The sequence below is a fragment of the Pleurodeles waltl genome, chromosome 1_1 (genome assembly GCF_031143425.1).
Source record: "Pleurodeles waltl isolate 20211129_DDA chromosome 1_1, aPleWal1.hap1.20221129, whole genome shotgun sequence".
Taxonomy (NCBI): domain Eukaryota; kingdom Metazoa; phylum Chordata; class Amphibia; order Caudata; family Salamandridae; genus Pleurodeles; species Pleurodeles waltl.
In genome coordinates, this window is record NC_090436.1 from 490,565,455 (window position 1) to 490,586,145 (window position 20,691).

Genomic DNA, 20,691 nt, shown 5'->3' on the forward strand with positions numbered 1-20,691 from the left:
GGTGCGAAACTGGACAAAGGAAAGGGGAGTGACCACTCCCCTGACCTGCACCTCCCCTGGGAGGTGTCCAGAGCTCCTCCAGTGTGCTCCAGACCTCTGCCATCTTGGAAACAGAGGTGCTGCTGGCACACTGGACTGCTCTGAGTGACCAGTGCTACCAGGTGACGTCAGAGACTCCTTGTGATAGGCTCCTTCAGGTGTTGCTAGCCTATCCTCTCTCCTAGGTAGCCAAACCCTCTTTTCTGGCTATTTAGGGTCTCTGGGGAAACTTCAGATAACGAATGCATGAGCTCAGCCGAGTTCCTCTGCATCTCTCTCTTCACCTTCTGATAAGGAATCGACCGCTGACCGCGCTGGAAGCCTGCAAACCTGCAACATAGTAGCAAAGACGACTACTGCAACTCTGGAACGCTGATCCTGCCGCCTTCTCGACTGTTTTCCTGCTTGTGCATGCTGTGGGGGTAGCCTGCCTCCTCTCTGCACCAGAAGCTCCGAAGAAATCTCCCGTGGGTCGACGGAATCTTCCCCCTGCAACCGCAGGCACCAAAAAGCTGCATTACCGGTTCCTTGGGTCTCCTCTCAGCACGACGAGCGAGGTCCCTCGAATCCAGCGACTCTGTCCAAGTGACCCCCACAGTCCAGTGACTCTTCAGCCCAAGTTTGGTGGAGGTAAGTCCTTGCCTCACCTCGCTGGGCTGCATTGCTGGGAACCGCGACTTTGCAGCTACTCCGGCCCCTGTGCACTTCCGGCGGAAATCCTTTGTGCACAGCCAAGCCTGGGTCCACGGCACTCTAACCTGCATTGCACAACTTTCTAAGTTGGTCTCCGGCGACGTGGGACTCCTTTGTGCAACTTCGGCGAGCACCATTTCACGCATCCTCGTAGTGCCTGTTTCTGGCACTTTTCTGGGTGCTACCTGCTTCAGTCAGGGTTCTTTGTCTTGCTCGACGTCCCCTCTCTCTTCAGGTCCAATTTGCGACCTCCTGGTCCCTCCTGGGCCCCGGCAGTGTCCAAAAACGCCAAACGCACGATTTGCAACTACCAAGGCTTGTTGGCGTTCTTTCGGCAGTAAAACACTTCTGCACGACTCTCCAAGGCGAGTTGGATCCGTCCACCAAAGGGGAAGTCTCTAGCCCTTTTCGTTCCTGCAGAAACCTCAGCTTCTTCTGTCCAGTAGAAGCTTCTTTGCACCCGCAGCAGGCATTTCCTGGGCATCTGCCCATCTCCGACTTGCTTGTGACTTTTGGACTTGGTCCCCTTGTTCCACAGGTACCCTAGATTGGAAATCCACAGTTGTTGCATTGCTGGTTTGTGTCTTTCCTGCATTATTCCTCTAACACGACTACTTTGTCCTTAGGGGAACTTTAGTGCACTTTGCACTCACTTTTCAGGGTCTTGGGGAGGGTTATTTTTCTAACTCTCACTATTTTCTAATAGTCCCAGCGACCCTCTACAAGGTCACATAGGTTTGGGGTCCATTCGTGGTTCGCATTCCACTTTTGGAGTATATGGTTTGTGTTGCCCCTATCCCTATGTTTCCCCATTGCATCCTATTGTAACTATACATTGTTTGCACTGTTTTCTAAGACTATACTGCATATTTTTGCTATTGTGTAGATATATCTTGTGTATATTTCCTATCCTCTCACTGAGGGTACACTCTAAGATACTTTGGCATATTGTCATAAAAATAAAGTACCTTTATTTTTAGTATAACTGTGTATTGTGTTTTCTTATGATATTGTGCATATGACACTAAGTGGTACTGTAGTAGCTTCACACGTCTCCTAGTTCAGCCTAAGCTGCTCTCCTAAGCTACCATTATCTATCAGCCTAAGCTGCTAGACACCCTATACACTAATAAGGGATAACTGGGCCTGGTGCAAGGTGCAAGTACCCCTTGGTACTCACTACAAGCCAGTCCAGCCTCCTACATAAAGTGCAAGTGCATTATTACAAAATGTGTATGTAATTGGCTTATTCATGATTGGCATATTTGATTCCCTAGTAAGTCCCTAGTAAAGTGCACTAGAGGTGCCAGGGCCTGTAAATCAAATGTTACTAGTTGGCCTGCAGCACTGGCTGTGCCATCCACATAAGTAGCTCTGTAATCATGTCTCAGACCTGCCATTGCAGTGCCTGTGTGTGCAGTTTTAACTGTAAATTCGACTTGGCAAGTGTATCCACTAGCCAGGCCTAAACCTTCCCTTTTCTTACATGTCAGACACCTCTAAGATAGGCCGTAGGTAGCCCCAAGTGCAGGGTGCAGTGTGTGGTTAAGGTAGGACATATAGGGGGTCATTACAACATTGGCGGTATAAGGCGCTTACCGCCGTGCAGAAGACCGCCAATACACCGCTGCGGCCGCGGTAGACCGCCACAGCTATTATGGCACACATCACGGAATCCGCTGAAATTCAGACACCCACACAATACCGCCACACCAAAGGTCAGCGATAAACTGGCGGAAACACATCCTCCACCTCCACGCCAACAGAAACACACCCATGCTATTACGACACACGAATCCACGCGGCGGTCTTTCAACCACGGTATTCCATTGGCGGTACACACCACCGCGCTCAAAATACACACACATCTACAAAACACCGCCACATTGGACATTTCGAAATACACACACCTGATACACATACAAACAACACTCCCACAAACCCAACACAATATAAAACACACACCCACATCACCCATATACCCCTACAACCAGAAATGAGAGAAGGCCAGAGAGACAGCACAGCTATTGACAACCCCATCACACAGAGGCACACAACACCATCACCCACACTACATCCACGCACAAAACACCACATACCACTACACTCACCACACTCATCACCACATACACCATCCCACACATCACACACACCACCCCATGTCACGCCAAAGACACCCCCGCTTCTCCGAGCAGGAGCTCAGGATCATGGTGGAGGAAATCGTACGGGTAGAGCCACAGCTATTTGGCTCACAGGTACAGCACACATCAATAGCCAGGAAGATGGAGCTATGGCGCAGAATAGTCGACAGGGTGAACGGCGTGGGACAGCACCCAAGAAATAGGGAGGACATCAGGAAGAGTTGGAACGACCTACAGGGGAAGGTGCGTTCCACGGTCTCCAGGCACAACATCGCAGTGCTGCGGACTGGCGGCGGACCCCCACCTCCTTCCCCACAACTAACAACATGGGAGGAGCAAGTCCTGACCATCTTGCATCCTGAGGGCCTCGGAGGAGTCGGTGGAGGATGGGACACTGGTAAGTCAAATCTTGACTATCACATCCCCCACCCTACCTGCATGCTATCACACACCCCCACCCTCACACTCTCCCCTATCACCCCAAATCCTCACTAATCTACCCATGACACCAACCACCCATCCCAACACCAAGCCCTGCATGACAAAATTAAGCATGGGCACCCCTCACTAAAGCATGCCCACTGCACATACCCAGTACACCCCCCCAACCATCATCACACAAGCCCCCACACAGGAATGCCTGCACTGGGGTACACAAACACCCACCCATTGCACACCATTACACACACACATGCAATAATCATGTTCTTATACCCCTGCAGGAACCCGAAGGACCGTCACCACACCAGAGGGTCCAGACAACTCCACTCCACCCCCAGAAGAGGCCCACAGTGACGACAGCAGCTCTGCCCCACTGGATCCTGATGACCAGCACGGACAATCGTGGGCCTCAGGACAGTCGGTTCCCCTTGCCCAGCCACAGCCCAACACCGAGCTGCCACCCTCTGGTAACACCAGCACAGCACCCACCCAGCGGGCCCAAACCTCCCTACCCAGGACAGGTCAGTCAGTGGTGTGTCCACCACTACAGGGCACCCAGGCTAACCCACCACCCCAACAACAACAGGGACCTGGGGGCAGTGGTAGTGGGCACACGGTCCAGGGGACGGAGGCACAGGAACACAGGGGAACTGGCAGGGCTGCTGTGCGACAGAGGGAGGACAGGCCAAGGGAACCAACTCTCCACGAGGCCCTCTCCTCCATCATGGGAGAATACCACCACTCCCAGGAGACGATGGCCACGGTCCTGGACAAGTTGCAGGAGACCCTGCGTCTGCAGGACGAACTGTATTTGGGGTTCAGGGAGGAGCTCAGGACCATCAGCTCCGCCCTGGGCACCATCGTAGGGGTGCTGACGGACATTCAAAAGACCCTGAGGGACAACGTGGCACTCCAAGGGGCCCCTGACATTAGCCAGGACGACGAACTGCCCACCAGCTCCGCCGGCGCTAGTGGACAGGACGCCCCGCCACAGGACCAACACACCAGCACCCAACCCCCTGCAGACGGACAAGCACCACGCAAGCGGGCCCTGAGATCCAGGAACAGGACAGAGCAAGATAGCAAGACCACCGCCAGGAAATGAGACCACCCTGATTGTCCCCCCACTGTCCCACTTTGTCACCCTGTCCAGATTGGAACTGCCCCAGCTCCACTTCCAATGCCCAGATGGGCAGTGCACCTGTGAGAGTAATAGACTGGACTCTGCCATGGACATTCCTCCACCATCACCCATCCACATTTTACAACCTTCCTTGATTTTTTTTGCGCTTAAATAAACACCCTTGAAAGTCCCAAAAATCTGGAGTTTGTCTATGATTTGGAACTTTGTATTATCAATTACAGTGTCATAATGGGTTACCCATTGTAAGGCTAACATACCAATGTCACACATCACAAGCCCTTCAAGGATGCAAGCAGTTGACACGTAGGTTACCACACCTGTGAAACTGAAATGGAAGGGTACAACTCAATTAACACATAGTGAGTGAAATGTAGGTACAGGATAGAGGTAGACGTGTGAAAGTTAATGTAATGTTAAACCAGAAAATGTTCTCACCTGTGTGTCACTGGAAATATTGCTGTATGACTGACTCCCTGTTGTCGTTTTTTTCATCCTCAGCTTCATCCTCATCACTGTCCACTCGCTCCACAGGCTCCACAGCTGCCACAACACCGTCATCTGGATCATCCTCCTGCAGAAAAGGCACCTGGCGTCGCAATGCTAAATTATGGAGCATGGAGCAGGCGATGATGATGTCGCACACCTTCTTCGGTGAGTAGAATAGGGATCCACCTGTCATATGGACGCGCCTGAACCTGGCCTTAAGAAGGCCGAAGGTGCGTTCGATAACCCTCCTAGTCCGCCCATGAGCATCATTGTACCGTTCCTCTGCCCTGGTCCTGGGATTCCTCACTGGGGTCAATAGCCAGGAAAGGTTGGGGTAACCAGAGTCCCCCAATAGCCATACACGGTGCCTCTGGAGTTGACCCATCATATCAGGGATGCTGCTATTCCGCAGGATGTAGGCGTCATGCACTGAGCCAGGGAACATTGCATTTACCTGCGAGATGTACTGGTCTGCCAAACAGACCATCTGGACATTCATCGAATGATAATTCTTCCTGTTCCTGTACACCTGTTCACTCCTGCGGGGGGACCAGAGATACATGGGTCCCATCAATAGCACCTATGACGTTCGGGATATGTCCAAGGGCATAGAAGTCACCTTTCACTGTAGGCAAATACTCCACCTCAGGGAAAATGATGTATCTCCTTACGTGTTTCAGCAGGGCAGACAACACTCTGGACAACACGTTGGAAAACATAGGCTGGGACATCCCTGATGCCATGGCCACTGTTGTCTGAAATGACCCACTTGCAAGGAAATGGAGCACTGACAGCAGCTGCACGTCAGGGGGGATTCCAGTCGGATGGCGGATCGGTGACATCAGGTCTGGCTCCAACTGGGTACATAGTTCCTGGATTGTGGCACGGTCAAACCGGTAGGTGACGATGATATGTCTTTCTTCCATTGTCAACAGGTCCACCAGCGGTCGGTACACCGGAGGATTCTGCCATCTTCTCATATGTCCCAGCTGACGGTGCCTAAGAAGGACAATAGCGAAGAACCAGTCACTATTCCTCCAGGTATGTACCCACAGTTACACACAAGACTACACCAGACAAAAAAGCCTTCCTGTATGTGTGTTGAGTATAGGCCTAGCTATGCGTGACGCAGTAGTAAATGAAGCAATGTGGGCCCCTGAAATGGCGGCTGCCTGACCTCTAAACTGGGACAATGGGATTGTGGGGTAACTGCGCTGGCGTTGCACACCGTCGCGGTAGGCGGTCGTAGACCGCGGCGCAATGCTGCATTGGTTAACATTGGACCCTATGGGTCCCAGGAGCCAATGAACAGGTGCGCCGGCGGTGATGATGCGCACCGCGGCGGACGTCACCGCAATTTTCTATCTGTTCAATCACTAGATACCTGAACTTCGACAGGAGAGGACCTACACTGCTAGTGCTGTTGTGACCTCGGTCTGGAAGCGACGATGGCTGCTGCGTCTGGGGAAAGGGCCCCTGCCTTCACTGCACAGGAGTTGGAGAAACTTGTGGATGGGGTCCTCCCCCAGTACACGCTACTCTACGGTCCTCCAGACCAACAGGTTAGTACACAGGGAGCACGTTGTATGGGCTAGGCCTGGGTGGAGAGGGCTGGGTGGAAGAGGGAAGGGGGCAGAGTACATAGATCAGTTATGAATGGGAATGAATGGGCCACAATCCAGAGTAGGGAGGGGGCCACTCACATTGACGGTGCAGTTGTTAATGACTGTTCCTCTTTCCTTGTGCATGTCATGTAGGTCAGCGCCCACCAGAAGAGGGACATTTGGCGTGCCATCGCCAAGGAGGTCCGGACCCTGGGGGCCCACCAGAGACGGGGCACCCACTGCCGTAAGAGATGGGAGGACATTCGCCGCTGCAGCAAGAAGACGGCGGAGGCTCAGCTGGGGATGGCCTCCCAACGTGGGAGGGGTGCCCGTTGCACCATGACCCCCCTGATGTTCCGGATCCTGGCGGTGGCCTACGCGGAGTTGGATGGGCACTTGAGGACATCACAGCAGACACAAGGGGGTGAGTATAACGTCATTCAGCGTACTTTGCGTGCAGTGGAGGGGTCTGGGTGGGCGAGGTGGACTCTGGGTGTCCCTAGGCCAGGGCGAGTTAGTTAGGCAAGGCCCCTCCGTAATGTAGGCCATGTGGCACTCAACCCCACCTCAGCAGAGTGCCAAGTTGAGGTATAGTTGCCCCTGTGGCATCCATGTGCGCAGATTTCCACCATTGCCATGTAGGCCATATCCCAGAAATTGCATGTGCAGAGGTCAGGAGCATGGCGTAATGCAGGGGGCTGCTGCGTCTGTCTTGTCCGCCAACGGTAGCGGTATGCAATGCGCTAAAACTCTCTTTCTTATGTCTCCCCCCCTTTTCCTGTTCTCCCTGTCCTTTTGTACATCAGCATCATCAGGCGGAGGTACAGTGGCACCGGAGCACGAGGGAGCTGCATCCCACATGGCCATGGAGGGCCACACCACAGACTCTGAATGCACCAGTGGGACGGAGGGCGAGGGGAGCTTCACGTCGGCCACCGGATCACCAAACAGCGACACAGACTCGTCCGCCGATGGGAGCTCCCCTGTGGGGCGGCACCACCTGTGCGCCCCACCTCTACAGGTACAGCCGCCACCTCCCCTACCAGCACCGCCCTCCCAGCAGCCCCTCAGCGTTCGCCCGTGCCCGCTCACCCAGGAGGGTGGGCATCACCTTCGCCCCAGGCACCTCAGGCCCTGCCACAGTCACCCCTGCTGCCCTCAGTGAGGAGGCCATTGACCTCCTCAGGTCACTCACTGTTGGGCAGTCTACCATTGTGAATGCCATCCAGGGTGTAGAAAGGGATTTGCAACACAGTAATGCATTCCTGGAGGGCATTCATTCTGGTCAGGCTGTCCTTCAACGAACCCTGCAATCTCTGGCCTCAGCACTGATGGCAGCCATTGTCCCTCTGTCTAGCCTCCCCCCTCCAACTTCCTCCACCCAGACCTAATCTCCTGTACCCCAGCCCATCCCAAGCACACCTACAGACCAGCATGCACACAAGTCAACACACACAAGTAGCTTAAGCAAACATAGGCACCATACACACCACAGGCACTCACGCAAGCCTCACCCACATACAGACACAGCAACATCCACTGTCTCCACTGTGACCCCCTCCTCCTCTTCTCCCTCCTCCCTCCCAGTCTCATCTACACACACACCTGCATGCACCACATCTACAGGCACTAGGACTCGCACCAGGACACCCAGCACCACAAGCCGCTCACTTGCACTCACCACCTCCACTCCCATTTACACGTCCCGTGTCCTCTCCCAGTGTGTCTGTGACGCCCCCTCCCAAAGTATACAAACGCCGGCAATCACTCACCCAACATCCATCCACCTCACAACAGCCTCCAGTACCTTCACCTGCACCCAAAACACCTAAAGTGACACCTCCTACAACCACCTCCTCTTCCTCCACTCCCAAACCCCCTCCAGCTACCCATCCCAGTGTTCGTCAGAAACTGTCCCTCTGTCAAATTGACCTTTTTGCCCCCACCCCCCCTTCCAATTCATAAGTCCCGTCGTAGCACCTCAGCCAAAAAGCCTCCAGTACCAGTGGTGCGTGTTCCAGCTTTTTGGAGTGCACCGGCCACCAGGGCAGGCAGTAGGACCCGGAGCCAAGTCACTGGCAGCCCACCCCCTGTAAAGGCTCTGAAAATGGAGAGTGGACGACGGGACCGTCTTAAGACCCCTGGTGGGACAACAAGTGACATGGGATCGAAGGGGATTGGTGAGTCAGCTGTAACTCCAACAAAGGTGGGGAAGGTCCAGAGGAAGTCTGCCCAGCCTGTTGTGAGTGTCACGGCGGAGAAGTGCGCCATCATTTCCGGCGGTCCAGACACAACCGCCAGCACCGTCGTCACTGGTCCAGAGACCACCGCCAGAGTCACAGCCCAGGAGGGCCCAAGTATCGTCACTGGTCAGGAGACCACCGCCGGAGTCACAGCCCAGGAGGGCAAAAGTATCGTTACTGGTCCAGAGACCACAGCCGGAGTCACAGCCCAGGAGGGCCCAAGTATCGTCACTGGTCAGGAGACCACCGCCGGAGTCACAGCCCAGGAGGGCACAAGTATCGTCACTGGTCCAGAAACCACCACCGGAGTCATAGCCCAGGGGGGCACAAGTATCGTCACTGGTCCAGAAACCACCGCCGGAGTCACAGCCCAGGAGTGCACAAGTATCGTTACTGGTCCAGAAACCACCGCCAGAGTCACAGCCAAGGAGGGCACAAGTATCGTCACTGGTCCAGAAACCACCACCGGAGTCACAGCCCAGGAGGGCACAAGTATCGTCACTGGTCCAGAAACCACCGCCGGAGTCACAGCCCAGGAGGGCACAAGTATCGTCACTGGTCCAGAAACCACTGCCGGAGTCACAGCCCAGGAGGGCACAAGTATCGTCACTGGTCCAGAAACCACCGCCGGAGTCACAGCCCAGGAGGGCACAAGTATCGTCACTGGTCCGGAGACCACCGCCGGAGTCACAGCCCAGGAGGGGCCAGGATGCCATAGCCCCGCTGGGCAATGATGGAACGTCATGCCACACCCCAATGCCCAGTGTAGAGATCGTCATGCCACACACCAATGTCCAGTGTGGCGATCGTCATGCCACACACCAATGCCAAGTGTAGAGATCGTCATGCCACACACCAATGTCCAGTGTAGAGATCGTCATGCCACACACCAATGTCCGTATCAGAACCGCCATGTCAAAGCACCGCAGAACAGGGCAATGACCGCCATGTCAAAGCACCGCTGAACAGGGCAAAGACCGCCATGTCAAAGCACCGCTGAACAGGGCAAAGACCGCCATGTCAAAGCACCGCTGAACAGGGCAAAGACCGCCAAGACAAAGCACCGCTGAACTGAGTTGAACTGCCATGTCAAAGCACCGCTGAACTGTATTGAACCGCCATGGCAAAGCACCGCTGAACTGTCCTGAACTGCCATGGCAAAGCACCGCTGAACAGGGCAAAGGCCGCCATGTCAAAGCACCGCCGAACAGGGCAAAGACCGCCATGTCAAAGCACCGCTGAACTGTATTGAACTGCCATGTCAAAGCACTGCTGAACTGTCCTGAACCGCCATGGCAAAGCACCGCTGAACAGGGCAAAGACCGCCATGTCAAAGCACCGCTGAACAGGGCAAAGACCGCCATGTCAAAGCACCGATGAACTGTATTGAACTGCCATGTCAAAGCACCGCTGAACTGTATTGAACCACCATGGCAAAGCACCGCTGAACTGTCTTGAACCGCCATGTCAAAGCACCGCTGAACAGGGCAAAGACCGCCATGTCAAAGCACCTCTGAACTGTATTGAACTGCCATGTCAAAGCACCGCTGAACTGTATTGAACCGCCATGGCAAAGCACCGCTGAACTGTCCTGAACCGCCATGGCAAAGCACCACTGAACAGGGCAAAGACCGCCATATCAAAGCACCGCTGAACAGGGCATGCACCGTGTAGGAATGAATGGACCGCCACATCAGGCATCCTTATCCCATGTGCAGCTGGGACAGTGACAGGACAGGTACTTTCACATGGAGACTCATCCAGTCTGGGCACCAGTCCCCCTCCAGAACCAGTGGAGACTGTTATCCACTTGAGAGACTGTGGCTTTACACTCCCCAGGATGGCACAGTGGGCAAACCACCCACTGTAGAGACTTGAGAGACTGTGGCTTTGCACTCCCAGGATGGCACAGTGGGCAACCCACCCACTGTAGAGACTTGAGAGACTGTGGCTTTGCACTCCCCAGGATACATCAATGGGCATGGAGCCCCGTCGTGGATCTTGCTTCGCATTCATCTTGCTGAGGTGCCCCCCCTTCCCTTCCCCCTGAGGTGCCTGTTTTATTTCTATCTGATGCCCCGGCAGTGTTCTCTCCGATTTTGGTCAGGTATCTATTGTGGGCCTCGCCCATGCATTTTTGGACTGTTGGTGCACGGACATTGTTGTGTACATATCTGCACTACTTCTCGGATTGTATGTGTAAATAAGAGTGATTTTGAGATATATATATCTGTATATTTTTTTATGACATGTATATTGGCACATTACAATGTTTGCCCGAATTTTGCATTGTCTTTTCATTCTTCCGGGGGGATTGTGGGTTGTTACTGTTATTTTTGTGACTGCATTGGTGTGTATGTTGTGATATGCGAGGGTGGGGGTGGAGGTGTTTGGTGGGTGTCCCCCTAACTTTTGCCTCCCCCCTCCCCCGTGTCGTAGGTGCAGTACTCACCGGTATCTTCTGCGCCTACATAGCTGTTGGTCGTAAAGGAGCAGGAAAACAAGCGCAGGGAGTATTTGGAGTTCGGGCTCCATGGTGTCCTCGTTCCTCGCGGGATGTGTTCAGGTGAGCGTTTTCCCATAGCAAAAGCTGTTTCCGCCGTGTTTTTATCCGCGGTGAATCCGCCCCGGAAAAGTTGGCAGGTTGGCGGGTTGTAATAGTGTGGGAGGTACATTGTCTCCCGCCTGTCTGTTGGCGGTAACCGCGCGCTGTTTGTCTGTACCGCCGTGGCGGTCGGAGTGTTAAAGTGGCTGTCTTTGTTGGCGATTTCCACCACGGTCATAATTCCCTTTTTTTTCCACCGGCCTGTTTGCGGTCTTACCGCCGCTTTAACACCGTCCGCCAGGGTTGTAATGACCCCCATAGTAATGTGTTTTATATGTCCTGACAGTAAAATATTGCTAAATTCGTTTTTCACTGTTGCATGGCCTGTCCCTCTCATAGGTTAACATGGGGGCTACCTTTAAATATGATTAAAGTGTAGATTCCCTTTGGGAGCGGATGGACATGTGGAGTTTGGGGTCTCTGAGCTCACAATTTAAAAATACATCTTTTAGTAAAGTTGATTTTAGGGTTGTGTGTTTGAAAATGCCACTTTTAGACAGTGAGCATTTTCTTGCTTATAACATTATTGTGACTCTGCCTGTTTGTGGATTCCCTGTCTGGGTCAGTTTGACAGTTGGGCTGGTTGCACCTCACACTAGACAGTGACACAAAGGGAGCTGGGGTGTAGCCTGCATATCCTGTTGAGCCATCTGTGCTAGGAGGGAGGGTAGGAGTGGTCACTCACACCTAAAAGTGTTGTGCCTGCCCTCACACAATGCAGTCTCCAACCCCCTGGTAAGTGTGTGGGACCTTGGTGGGGCAAGGCAGTATTTCACATTTAAAAGAGACTTTACTTTGAAGTAGGCCTACTTCAAATGAGAAATTGGGTATAAGAAGGGCACCCACAACCACAGACTTGAGAACACTTCTGGAAACAAGAAGAACCTCTGCCTGGAGAAGAGCTGAAGAGCTGAGGAAGAAGAGCTGCCCTGCCTGTGACTGTGCTTTGTGGAGCTATCCTGCAGTTGCTGCTTCTGCCCGAGTACGAGGGCAAAGACTGGACTTTGTGTGCCTTCCATCTTGAGAAATCTCCAAGGGCTTGATTTAGAGCTTGCCTCCTGTTGTTTGAAGTCTTAAGGACAGCAAAGACTTCTGTCTGCCAGCACCTGGAGTCTCTGGAGAGACTCCTACTCTGCCCTGTGGTGCCCATCCAGTTCCTGGGACCCTGAAAGGAGAAGCTGGCTGCCTAAGAGGATGAAATCCACGCACAGAATGCCGAGTGGGAAAAAGATCTAAGCGACTCCGATCTGCGGCTGAAAAATCGACACGCTGCCGGCTTTGCGGCTGAAAATTGTCGCTCGCTGGAAACGTGACCGAAGAATCGACACACGGAGCTGGAGAAACGACACCCAGTATCGCTGACAGAGGCTGGTGAGATCGCAAACCGTTCTGCGTGGTTTTCAGATCATCGTGCGGCTGGATTTCTGACGCAAACACCGCTGGGCATGTAAAAACAACGCAAGGCCTGCCCGGGACCGAGAGAGTTGACCAGATTGATGCATCGCTCTCTTGCAGAGAAAAGAAACAACGCCACCCGAGGAAAGGAGAAACGATGCAAGGTCTCGCTCGTGAGTGAAATCGACACATCGCAAGTCCTTTTTGACACACATTCGACCGTGCGAGGTTATTTTTGACGCACCTAAGGTACATTTTCATGCTAACAGTGTTAGTGTGTGTTTTAAACTACATAAAGACTCTTTGTGCTTTCATTGACAACTTGACTTGTGTATTGTGGATTTTTGTTGTTTTGGTCTTGTTTTGTTTAGATAAGTATTTTCTATTTTTCTCAACCTGTGTTGTGTCATTTTGTAGTGTTTTCATTAAGTTACTGTGTGTGTTGGTACAAATACTTTACACCTAGAACTCTGAAGTTAAGCCTACTGCTCTGCCAGGCTAGCAAGGGGGTAAGCAGGGGTTAGCTGAGGGTGATTCTCTTTAATCCTGACTAGATTGAGGGTCCTTGCTTGAACAGGGGGTAACCTGACTGTCAACCAAAGACCCCATTTCTATCAGTTACAATAATGAAATGGCCCATCTTCAAAATCAACATGCAATTGTGTAAAAAGAGTACCTCAAAAACATTGCTGGTGGTAAGAAACAAGGTCAAGTGGTAAAAGGGGGTGTTGGTGACGAAGAAGAAGGTGATGTCCACCTCTTCGAAATCAGCCCTGCACATAGTGTTCAGTCATCATCTGCAGGAACATCTGAATGGCACAAGTTACAGAGGGATATAGCCACCCCAAAGTGCCAAGCAGTCTACCTTCTCCCTGATGGTCATTAGTGGAGGTTTCTCAAAGAAAGCAGTCACACAACCAACTATCAAGGATATGTTCACTAAGAAGACCCTGCACCACTGAACCTAAGAAAAAGTCTATTTATACAAATGAAAGGTAGCAAAAATTTTTGCACTTAACCTCCTCTGTTTTTCTTTCATGGAAAGAGGGCGAGTTCTTGAGTTTGTGGAGACCCACGCCCAAAATGGAAAGATTCAAGCTGGGCCTATTTTGCAACTGTTGCTATGCCAGCTTTGTACCATTCAGTGTTGCAATCAATTGGTGAAATAAAGAAGGAAAGTGCTGTTCAGTTCATCCATCTCACAACAGACATGTGAATCAGTTGTCAAGCAATGGATTACAAGTGCATCACTGCACACTAGATCTTCTCCAAGGCAGTGAAGCAGCGGCTAACTGGTGGTCATATTGCTGATTATGCTTTTAAGGCATTAAGGGCGACATGTACAAAAATCAGATTTTGCGACTCGCAAATTTGCGAATCGCAAAACCTGATGTATAACAGTGTCAATGACACTGTTTGCAATTCCCAATGGGGTCTTGCAATGGGGTCCCCATTGGGAATGGCTGCCATCACAGGGATGGTGGCCTGCTGGAGACTGCAGACCACCATGTCTGTGACTGCTTTTAAATAAAGCAGTTTTTTTTTTTTTAAATGCAGGCTGTTTTCCTTAAAGGAAAACAGGATGCATTTCAAAATCAAAAATGAAAACTTTTTTTTTCATTTTTTCAGAGCAGGCAGTGGTCCGTGGGACCACTGCCTGCCCTGAAAAAATATTTTCGCTACCATTCACAAATCGGAAGGGGTCCCCTGGAGACCCCTAACTGCAATTGTTTTGCGAACTTGTACATCCCAAATAGCATTTTTCAAGTCGCAAACAGGCTGATTCGCTGTTTGCTACTTGAAAACTGCTTCTTACATCTGGCCCTAAGTGCCATGCAATAGTTGCAATATTTGCCATGGAGAAAACGTATTCAGCTGCCATCCACTTATACTAATTTAATACACAAGCCTATCAACAGCTTTAACCCAGAAGCCCCAGCAGTGGATGTGTTCCCTTTGACAATGCAGTAATTTTGTCAAAGCCCTAATTGACAAAACATGTCAGAGTTGTGTGTTTAGTGCATTGTGTAAATCTAACTGTGCAAAACTTCATCAAAAAAGAAGTAGCCAGCAAAATTCTGATCACCTGTTGGAGTCCTTGCACTCATCTTAGTCATTCATTCAAATCCCAAAAGCAGTGAGGGATTGTTCAGCGTGCCAATAAAGTACACCTATAAAAGCACTCATACAGGAGATGCTAACATGTTGGACTCAACCAGCTAGATGCAAAAATAACTGTTTCAGAAGTACAGGTCTAACAATGATTAGGTAATTCAAAGGAGAGGGGTTCCACCTGCAAAAGTCATGATGATGGAGGTGGACAAATTGGGGCTAGTGGAGTGCCTGGTCCAAATGCTGCCCTTTGAGATGATAAAACAGGAAGTCAGTGAGGAGGAGAGTACAGTGTTCCTGTTGTTGTGCCTGCTATATGAACATTTTTAAAAGGCAGAACAAACAGCTGTTATATTATGTTTTGCAGATTTGTAGAGCACTATCATCCAAGCGGTTGTCCTGGCACTGAGATGGTCTGAATTTATCCCAACCTAGGACCTAGTGGGACTAGTAAAAAAGCCAGGTCTTCAGCTTCTTTTCAGAGATAAAGAAGTGTGTAGGAGACTGGCTATTCCATGCTTTACGGGTGATGTAGGAGAAAGCTCAATCACTGGATCGAGTTTTTCATATGTGTGGGATGTGTGCTAGTAAGAGTCTGGATGAGAAGAGGTATTTGGAAAATATGCTATTGTTGAGGCCAATGTTATGCAGTGGCTTGAATGTGTGGGTGAGGAGTTTGAATTCTGCTTGTATGTATATGGGTAGCTACTTCAGGTTTGACATGATGTGAGTGTGGCATAGAGTTCTGAATGGTCATCAGATCTATGGTGAGTTTTTTGTTAAGCCCTACATGCAGAGTTTTCCAGCTTGCTGGTGGAGTCCTGTGGTAAAGTGCTTTTCCCAAAGATCACAATTTTGCTCTTGTCAGTGCTTAGCTTTAGACAGTTAGGGCCTCATTATGACCCTGGCGGGCGGCGGAGGCCGCCCGCCAGGATCCCGCCCTCCATTATACCGCTCCGCGGTCAGAAGACCGCGGAGGGTATTATGAGTTTTTCCCTGGGCTGGCGGGCGGTCTCCAAAAGACCGCCCGCCAGCCCAGGGAAAAACTCCCTTCCCACAAGGATGCCGGCTCGTAATCGAGCCGGCGGAGTGGGAAGGTGCGACGGGTGCAGTGGCACCCGTCGCGTATTTCAGTGTCTGCAAGGCAGACACTGAAATACTTTGCGGGGCCCTCTTACGGGGGCCCCTGCCGTGCCCATGCCATTGGCATGGGCACGGCAGGGGCCCCCAGGGGACCGCGACCCCCCCTACCGCCATCCTGTTCATGGCGGCTTTCCCGCCATGAACAGGATGGCGGTAGGGGGGGTCAGAATCCCCTCGGCGGCGCAGCGAGCTGCGCCGCCTTGGAGGATTCTAAGGTCAGTGGAAAACCGGCGGGAGACCGCCGGTTTTCGCGTTCTGACCGCGGCCAAAGCGCCGCGGTCAGAATGACCAAGGGAGCACCGCCGGCCTGTCGGCGGTGCTCCCGCCCCCGTTGGCCCTGGCGGTAGAGAACCGCCAGGGTCAGAATGAGGGCCTTAGTCTTCATCTAGTGGACAATTTCAGTAATTCAAGCATTGAACTTGATATTGCTGCTGGGTGTCTTGTTCATGAGGGACAGAATGAGTTGGGTGTTGTCTGCTTAGGAGAGGATGCTGCTGTCATGAGAGTGGACTTTTGCTGGTTAGATGGAAAATGCATGCGCTAAAGAGGGTCTGCCTCAGGGAGGATACCTGTGGAACTCCACAGAATAGGTCGCTGGGCATCTGAGGAGTATAAATGTAAAAAATGTAAACAAAATCATACACCTAGCCCGGCCACTTCCATGCCCAGCAGATCCTGCACCCAGTTGATGACATCAGCCCAGTCGTGCATCACCCTTTGCCTTGTGCAGGATACTGCAGCTTAGGACCTTCCTGGGTCTGCCGCCTGCTGCCAGCATAAGGGATAAGTTGTGTTGTGTGAAAAATATTAGTTATGCCACTTTAGCCTCACTGGAAATGTGACTAGCGTTATTCCCTTGTGACAACATCATGCACAAGGGGTGCAGGATCTAGAAACAGCAGTGCTGAATGCCTTAGCCATAAATGTGAACAGTGAAAAGCGAGAATGCTGATTCCTAACCAGAAATGATGCAAAAAATGACTGGGTAATTCTGGTCAGCAAGGAGCAGAGCCATCAGAGTGAGTGTCCATGGGTTCTGGTGTTGGGTAGGCATTGGGTGATGATAGGAAGAAATGCAGAACATGTCAAAAACTGCAGAGAGGTCAAGGAAGAGTCTGGCAGAATGTCATTCATGACAGAGAGGAGGGCAGTCTCCATACTGTTGTTGGGTCTGAAACCAAACTGAGTAATATAGAGGAGTAGGAGGTCTTTGAGGCATTCGTGAGGTGTCTGTTGAAGATTTTCTTGAAGAACTAGGCTGGGATAATAGCAGATTGATTGTTCTGTAGTTGAGGAGTATTGCCGTGTTTGAAGAGGTTTTTGTCTGCAATGGGATGACAGTAGCATGTTCTCAAGGATCTGGGAATGTCCCGGAAGAGGTGGAAGCTTCCAGAATTAGTATAAGCATGGCACTGATGTGTTGCAGTCATCTGGAGTGAGCGTGGTGGGGCAGGGGTCCAACAGGACCCCGAAGTGGTTGGTGGCTCTGGTTCTTTTGTGTGATGATGGTCTATGTGGTTAGCACTGTTTGTTTGGATACGATCGGGAGGTGTTTAGTGAGGTCTGTTGGACCCGGTTGTGTATTGAAGTTGATGTAAATGGAGATGATTTGTTGCTGAAGAATTGAGAGGCAATATTGCAGATAATCTTCCAGGGGTGGTTGAGATTGAGGCGAACACTGGTGAGGTGAAATCATTCACAAGGGCAAAGATTTCTTTGGGCCTGTTGGTACTGGCATCTACGCAATCTGCCAGAGAAGCACATTTGGTGGTCTGGATCATTTTTTGGTAGCATCTTAGGGCGGAATTGAACATACTCTTGCCTGCATTGTTGTGGCTTATTCTCCATTTGAACACCAGTTATTTGCAGTATGATCTTATCAGTCGGAGTCCCTTCATGTACCAAGTGGGATTAGAGTCTAGATCTTGTTATATTGCTGTGTTTGAGGGAGACCGCAGAGGGGGTGATCTGATTGTTGAAATTTCTGATGACCCTGAGGAGGCTATTGTTGTATTCATGTCGGTGGGTGCTGAGAGCTGTATTCTAGTCCTCATCATTGATGCTGTTCTAGCTTCGGCAGGGTGATATGGTGGTAGTCCATGTGCATTGGATTGGGACAGGAATGCTAAACCTGATGAGGGCTTGATCTGTTCAAAAGATTGGTGCAGGCTTTGTCAATTTAAATGTTGTCAAAGATGGTGAATGTGGTCCATGAGGTGTGCAGTGACATGGGTAGGTCCCTTTACTCTTTGGGTGAGGCCCAGGTTTCCAAGGTCTTCGATGAGTGCTTTTGAGTTGGGGTCCGTGTGGTTTTCCAGGTAGAAGTTTAGGTCTCCAGGTACAATGTAATTACTAGCACCAAGGGCGTGTGTTGCTAAGAAATCCGTGATGATGTTGGTGATGTTGTTAGAAGGTCTCCATGAGCTGTAGATGAAAGAGGCACTCTGGGTGAAGTTGGCTGTGACATGGAGCTTGAACAACAGATGTTCCATGTTACACATGTCCATGGAGGTGATGTAGCTGATGGTGTTCTTGTGGATGATGGTGATTCCACCTTCTGGCTTGTGAAGACTGCCTTAGCTGGTGATCCTGTAGCTGGTAGGGATGAATGTAGCAATGGCAGGTGCTGGTGTGGGGTTCAACCATTTTTCTGTGGAAGAAAGGTAAGTCTGTGACATTGTCATGTAGCGCGTCTCAGGTATCTGTGATGTGTTTGGTGAGTGAGCAGATGTTCAGGAGCATGCATGCAAGTGTGGAGTGTTGTGTGGGTGGTTGTATGATTGGCTGAGTGTGATAGATTGCAATGTTAGTTGTTGTCGGTGCATCTGCTGTGAGCGTTGGGTGCGAGTAGGTGCATGAATAATTTCAAGAAGCACAGCAGAATGCTCCCTAGGTGTTGAGCGGTATGGCAAGGCTGCAGCATTTGTCATAGGGTCATAGTGGGATAGCAGCAAGGGTGGGAGGGTCAAGATTCCTAGTGCTGTGCATGGTCCTGGTGAGGACAGACACAGACAGGCTGGCCATTATGTAGGTCCTGGGAAGTGGAAGAAGTGATGTCCCTTCCCATGCAGATGGGTGATGGGAAATCCAGTGATGACACCTAAAGTCATTTTGGGGGTTAGGAATGTTAATGAAGAAGCACCTGCTTTGATCAACATGTTAACCCTTTGATTGAACACTGCGCTTAAAAATGAGGTAGTGCCCCCGAGAGTACATCTGTGCCACAATACTGTATCGATAGTACAGAAAGAGCACTTGCCACTTTCTTTCTTTTATCAGAGCTGACTATCTCAATTTACATGCCTTGGATTGCCAGGTAGGTGTGTAATCTAGAAGAAAAACACCTGCGAAATTCAGGTAAAGGGTGAACTGAAGTGCAGCCTTGAACCCTTCAGAAAGGGTCGTACTGTTGACTCTCAGTAGCTGCAGCTGCAACCAACACCATTTCCATGCCCAGCAGGACCTGCACCCAGTTAATGACATCAGCCCAGTAGTGCTGTTGCCTTGTGCTGGAAACTGACGTTTAGGCCCTTCCTGGGTCTGCCGCCTGCTGCCAGCATGAGGGGTAAATTGTGTTGTGTGAAAAATATTTTCTCTGCCACTTCGGCCTTACTGGAAATGTGACGGGCGTTATCCCCTTGTGACAACACCATGCGCAAGGGGTACAGGATCTAGAGACAGCAGTGCTGCATACCATAGCCATAAATGTGACAAGAATGCTGATACCTAATCAGAAATGATGCAAAAAATTAAAATAAACATACAGGGCCAGTCAGAAACCAATAGAAAGTGAACATAAACTGAAAAAGTGGACAGGTGGCCCAGATTACTGTGGATAGAGGTAGATGGTGCAAGGGGTATCTATGTGGAAACTGGTTGTAGCAAACTAAAATAGATATGCTCAACTCCAACTGCCATTGGTGCTATTTTTTAGATATAAGATGAGTCTCCAGTATAATGTTGTTGAAGCGAGAAACCAGAGATTGCATTTGAAGCACTTACACAAAATTTCACATAATTGTGGCAGTAATTTCTGCCTTCTACTTGAACAACAGATTGACTGCTTTCTGCCCAGCACTTGCACAAGTCCTCCAGTACTTTTAGCCAATCAACTGTATTACACACTTCAGTGTTTTATTCCCACTAATTATTAAACACAAAAACGTTCAGCCCTTTAGAGGTTCATCAACACAAATTAATTGCCTTGTGCTCTACTTATGCAACTAGGTCAATACTTCTTAAATACTGGTTGCTAAAGGCCTTGAACCTAAGATATAGCTCAAGCTCCAGACGAAGGCCTATAATGAGCCAGAGGGACTTTAGCGCCTGGTTTAGCCATGGCAGAGCAGTTATAAGGCTATTAGAACATTCTACCACTGAGGGTAGCTTGTTGTAAATTAAAAAGGGAGAAACAGAAAGACAAATACTGGTATGCTGGAACAGAAGTCTTATGTCGGCCATAAAAACCTCTGAGCCACTTCATTATATTCAATGGAGCTCCCGACATTCTAATGTTCTAATATAGCATTATAGTCTAGTGTTTATGGGCTATACCGGCCACTAAAGGCCTTGGGCCTTTAACTAGGGAGTGACCCTTTTATGGCCGTACACAAGGGAGCGACCCTTTAATGGCCGGTACAGCCCA